General features: G+C 47.9%; 1 protein-coding gene across 10 annotated transcripts in view; it reads left to right on the top strand.

Annotated features, from left to right (window-relative positions):
• Positions 1-2393: 2393 nt before the first annotated feature.
• CLIP1 (CAP-Gly domain containing linker protein 1) overlaps positions 2394-6000 on the top strand; it is a 128501-nt gene continuing 124894 nt past the window's right edge. For 2 of the 10 annotated variants that reach the window (XM_050923898.1, XM_050923899.1), the window contains exon 1: positions 2394-2547. The gene's annotated coding sequence lies outside the window, so the exon portion shown is untranslated. The remainder of the gene's footprint in view (positions 2548-6000) is intronic. The other 8 variants (XM_050923897.1, XM_050923896.1, XM_050923894.1 and 5 more) reach the window with 7 other exon arrangements.

The raw sequence follows: 6000 nt of genomic DNA, 5'->3' as shown, positions 1-6000 counted from the left end.
TACCTTCCAATCACTTCTCACTTTCTAGTTCCTATGCATTAGTACAATGCTGTTTTTTGGTGTGTTTTTTTTTTTTTTGTTTACTTCGTAGAGCTGCACCATATGTATTTGAATTGTGATTTAAAACATACAGAAAACCACAGTAGTTGTACAAGGAATAAGAACTACTGAATGACCGACCTAGTCTCCCTCCATCTTTAGGTTGTAGGGAAAAGCCACTTACCCAAATCAACAGATTTTTTTTCCACTGATTTCAGTGAGAGCAGCAATCCTTACTCTTAATCTTAGATATTAAACTGATTTATGTTCATTAAATTTTTATATAGTTTGTGTGTTTAAAAGGCCCCTTGAAACATATTAGAACTGTTCATGTAGAATGTTAAAAAAAAAAATACTGTATACTATTAGTGTACTCTACAACAGGAACTCATATTTATCAGGAAAAACAAATGCTTGGTAGTTACAGAGGGCAGGAAAAATACTTTGGTTCAGTGCTGATATAAATTTCAGTGTGAAAAGCACTCAATAGAGACATGCTATCTTTGATCTGGTCTAGATGCTATACCACTACAGTGGGGTCCGTCCATGACTAGGACTCCTAGGCACTACAATAAAACAAAGAAATTTACACTGCTCTTTACAAATTAACACGTGGTGGGGGTCTGATTCTGCAGCCCTTACTCTCACTCATGAGTAGAGCCCTGCAAATCTGCAGCTATCCACAGACCATTTCTGTGGATCAGATAGAAATTTTGTGTCCACATAGGGCTCTATTCATGTGTGTCAGTGGAAATACTTGTGAGAGTATTTTTACATACATTAGTAAGGTTTGCGGGATCAAATCCTTATGCCATAAGCACAGGATTGATCTGTCACTGTATTTTTTAAATTAAACACAATGCACTAGTTAAAGCATTATTTTTATATCCTTCCTCAACTAAAACTTATTGGGGGAGGATGGGGGAAATCAAAGACTGAGGATGGGCATCAGTATTTGGTTCAATAACATGTAACAATTAGAATAAAAGCTCATACTTAACACTTAGGGATTGAAATTCTATCAGACATTGCTAAACACTGATCAGTTTATTTTAAACCAGTTATTTAGAGTCCCTGTTGCCCTCTTTTTCTTTTGTGCTTTCACAGGCTGTGCTGCCAAAAGGCTGGGCTCATGCCAAGGGATGAGGCAAAAATTAAATACAAATCCCAATTAGGTTTAATTCAGCAGCTAGTGCAACTGCTTGTCTGTCTCCCTTTTGTTTGGACAGTATCTCTCATAAACCAACTGATCTCTGAGACTGCAAACTCAGGTCTGCTTCAGGACTAATACAGCAGAGGCCTAGGACAATATTGTCTGGAAATTGCACACCAGGCAAGAGGTGGTAACTTGGAAGTGAAACAGAGTCCTTTGTATCAGGCTTAAGAATTTATTTAAAACAGCTGGTACCACTGGCATTAACAGGCAAATAATTTTTTAAGGTTAGTAATAGAATGACAAGTCCTCATAAAGATTACTTCATAAATGTATTAGGAATTAAAATAGTTTGTGTTTTGGGGTTGTGAATGGAAGATAAATTTGTGGGTATTAAGACAAAAGGAAAGGCAGATAAAAGCAGCAAACAGTTAAGTGATTTGCCTGTTAAGATCTAGGCTTATTTGTATTGCCCCGTCTCGTATCCTTTTCTCCCCTTCCATTCATACTTATTTGCCAGAACAGCTCATTACTAAAACAGTCAACAGTAGGGTTAGCCACATTCCCTTCCTATTGTCTCCCCCCCCCCCTTGTGGGGACAAAGCCTTTTGTGAAGAGGAAGGCCCTGGTGTAGCACTTCTGTTTCTCTAAACTCTTGCTTTTTCTTATGTCTGAACATTCCTTAGGGGAGCACCAGCCGTGCGGCTGTTGCCATGGTCCTTGGGAGCTCCAGAGCTGTCGGCTTTCCAGTGGGCTGTCTGTGTCTTGTCAATTTCAAAGCCAAAGCCCAAGCCCTGGGAGGAACGTGAGATACTGACAGGTCGGGTCCTTGTGCCTGGGAATGACAAGCTTTCCCTTCACCAGTGAAGGGGGACGATCCGGGGATTTTAAGGGATGGGGCATTCCTAGCAAGGGCTGACTCTAAAATTGTCCTTTCCGTGCTGGAAAACCTTCTCCCTCCTACTCTCCCATGCTGTCCCTCCTTCCATTGACAGGGACGGGTCTTAGCCCCCTCTAGCAGCAGGAGAGGGGCGGGGGAGTGGAGAGAAATTCTTTCACTCCCCCCCGGGGCAAGGGCCTTCTGACACTTCCTGCACCCGGGGGAGAAGGCGAAGGACCCCGAGCCGCCGGCCTCCCGGTGTGTGAACGGACAAAGGCGGAGAGGGAAGGAACGGGAGGCGGGGAGACAAAGGGACGGAGGAACAGGGGAGGGTCCCCTCCGCTGCAGTCTCCGCCTTGAGGTGCCTGAGGCCGGGCCGGGCGCAGACGTTGTCTGTCTACCCCGCCCCCTCTGAGCCGGAGAGGCGCCGCCGCCGCAGAGGGGCCGGAGCCGCAGCGAGGAGGAGACACCGACGGTGAGGGGGGCCCGCTGGGGCCTGGGCTCGCCGGGAAGGGGTCTGGCTCGGGGGAGGGGGCAGCTGGAGCCGTCTCCGGCGCGCGGGCCTTGGCTGCCCTCCCTGTTGCGGCTTCCCGCCCGCCGGCGGCTCCTCTGGGCTCGGCGCGCGCCCTGCCCGAGGGGGCGGCGGGACCCGCCTCAGGCTGGGGGGAGCGGGAGCCCGCGGCCGGGGGTTTGTCCGTGTCCCGCCTAGGCGGGTGCTGGGTGAGGGGCGGGGGCCCCTCGGCGGCCTGGTGGTTCTCCCCCCCCCCCGCTCTGGCGTTGCCGAGGTGACAGCGAGCGGGCAGCGTGCCCGAGTGGCGTGTGCCGTGGCTCCGCCTGACCAGGGCAGCGGTGCGTTTCCACAGCCCCGCTCGGGCCCCGAGCGCTGGCCGCACTCCGCGAACTGGGGGGCGGGAGAGGCCGCACCGGGCGGCGAGCAGGAGTCAACTGGTGTGTGGGGAGGGAGCGCGTCGGCCCGGGAGATCAGAGCCGGTCTCGTCCCCGCCAGGAAGCGTTACGGGAGCTGTACAGCCCCTGCAGAGCCGAGGGGGGTTTCCACGGTGCCAGCGGAAAGGCCTGCGCCTAGGAAACTGTCAAACTTTGTCTCGGGCTTGGAAGGCGCAGCCCTGTCTTCAGCCGTTTGTGATTTGAATCCTTGTTTTTTTCTGGGGTGTTTAGGTGCTGTCACATGCCCCTCATGATTATTTGCTAGATGTTGATACATGGCTTATTTATCAGTCGTCGGATTTTCTTTAAAAAGGCTACCCTGAGTTTCATGTTGTAAGCCAGGGGTTGGCAACCTTTCAGAAGCGGGGTGCCGAGTCTTCATTTATTCACTCTAATTTAAGGTTTCGTGTGCCAGTAATACATTTTAACGTTTTTAGAAGGTCTCTTTCTATAAATCTATAATATATAACTAACCAATTGTTGTATGTAAAGTAAATAAGGTTTTAAAAATGTTTTAAGAAGCTTAATTTAAAACTGAATTAAAATGCAGAGCCCCCCGGACTGGTGGCCAGGACCCGGGCCATGTGAGTGGTACTGGAAGTCGGCACATGTGCCATAGGTTGCCTAGCTCTGTTTTAAGCTTTGTTCCCTATGTTTCCATTATTTTTGAAAATTACTGATCTGCAGATGACATCCACATGTGCCACCTCACCAGCTAGGGAACTGGTGCCACTATCAATTATTGTGTTAGAATCAAAAGTGGGTCTAGCAGCTTTTTAGTGGTTGTGGTGTTTGGGGATTTTTATTTTTATTTTTTTGGTCTCTCCCTAAACCAGACAAGGGGAAGAAGCATTGCCTAGTGGTTAAAGCATAGTACAGCACCAGGAGAATTGAGTTATTTTCCTTTCCTAACTCTGGACAGGCCACACAAACTGTGCCATGCCTTATCTTCCTACCCCCATTTTACAGCTGAGGTAACTAAGGGCATTCAGAAATTGCTCTGAGATCATTGGGTGTGAAGAGTTAAAGTGTGGTGTATGTGTTGTAAAAACAAGGATAGGAGGTAATGTTATAAATACCTTTTAGGGAAAGTAAACACAAAGAGAGGAGGACTGCAGGAGAGGAAATACAGGGAGAGAACCTTAATGGCTGGTGTTCTGTTGTGTATTTTAGTTAAAGAACTCATGTATACAACCTTAACTTTTCTGTTGAAACTGTCAATGCCGGAGAGTAAATTCTCTTTTCTTCCTGATACAACATGAAATGGAATTGCAAATGAAGAGAAATTGAGCAACATATTTGGTTATTTTTCTTTAACAACAAGGGATCTTGGGCTTTGTCTATACCACAATGTTTTGTCGTCAAAAGTTAGCTTTCGTCGACAAAGCAGAGGAATACGCAGAACAGTGCTCCTCCCGCCAATTTAACTCCCCCGCTATGCTGACAGAATAAAACTACCTTGCCAAGTGGCATAGAGCTCTTTGTGACATAATTAAAGCAACACAGTGCACTGCTACATTGACACTTACTTATGTCACCCCAACTGGCCTCCAGGAGGTGTCCCACAATGCCCATCATGACTGCTCTGGTCAGCAGTTTGAACTCCACTGCCCTGCAGATACGCAGGCATGTGCCCTTCCCCAGTTTAAAGGCTCAGGAATTTTTGAAGTTCCTCTTCCTATTTGATCATGATCAGCGTGGACTGTTCACACAGCATCTTCCCAGCTGACCAGATGCTGGCTTTCCACATCAGACGCATCCTGCAGGGAGTACACTGGAGCTGTTGGGTCTGTGGGGAGAGCTTTGCTCAAGCTGTAGGAACTTTTGATATCTATGAGCAGATTGCTTGTGGCATGCAGAAGAGACACAAAAGGGACATGCAGCAGTGCTGTGCTAAGATCAAGGAGCTGAAGCAGGCCTACCAGAAGGCAAGTGACAGCAACAATGACTCTCGTGCAGCGCTGGAGACATGCCACTTCTACGAAGAGCAGTGTGCCATTTATGACAATGACCACACCAACAAGAGCCCCATGGATACACTTCACGGGGACTGGAGGCTGCGGCCAGCAGAGTCATCCATGAGGACAAAAGTGGTGGATGAGGCAGTGGAGTTGGAGGAGGATGTAGAACATGCAACAGGGTCATCTGGTGGCATGGCAAACCAGGACTGACTTTTGATTCTAGAGGTGTATAGCCAGTCCTATCAGCCTGGCTCCTGTGCCCATGAAGCAGGAGAGGGAAGCTCTGGTAAGCATGCATTTTGCTTTGATACTACACAGTGTTAGCCATTGAGATCTCACTTACTTTATTATGTGGTAAAGGAGGGATAAGGGATAGAAATTAACAACAGAGTCTATGCAGTGGGGGCCTAGTGGAAAAGTTTGTTAGTGTACACAGGGATGTCCTGAGAATCTTCCATAGAGATTGCTAGGAAACATTTGTGTAGGTACTCTACAATCCTGTGCTGAAGGCTCCTTGGCAGAGCTATCTTGTTTCTCCCCTTGCTGTAGGAAACTTTTCTGTGCTAACTGGCAATTATTTCTGCAGGGACCAAAGCGGCAAACAGGTGAGCAGCATACAGACCCAGTCTGAAGCTGCATGCATACAGGAAATGCACCCTTGCATCCTGGGTTACCCTCAGGAGTGAGATATCGGGTTCGATTACCTCAGCCTATGGAAAAGGGTGCCAGTATTCAGAATACTCTCCCTACACGCATGTAATGATCCTCTTCGCAAACCACCTAGACCTTTTGTCTTTTCTTGCCCTTTCCCCCTTCCCAACCCCACCCTCCCCACAGAACTTACCATATTTGGGACACTCTTTTTGGCTTATGCAAATGTGCCCTTGAGGACTATCTCCTGCACACTGGCGGAGCACCTCCATCAGCTAAACAGGCAAACCAGAAGGAGTAAGGAGGATAAGTTTAGAGAGGTGCTGCAGTCAACAGATTCAGCACGTAGTGAAACAAGAGCATGGAGGGAG

The sequence above is a fragment of the Gopherus flavomarginatus genome, chromosome 15 (genome assembly GCF_025201925.1).
Source record: "Gopherus flavomarginatus isolate rGopFla2 chromosome 15, rGopFla2.mat.asm, whole genome shotgun sequence".
NCBI classification, from domain to species: domain Eukaryota; kingdom Metazoa; phylum Chordata; order Testudines; family Testudinidae; genus Gopherus; species Gopherus flavomarginatus.
The sequence above is the reverse complement of the archived record's forward strand: the minus strand, read 5'-3'. Positions and strand labels throughout refer to the sequence as shown.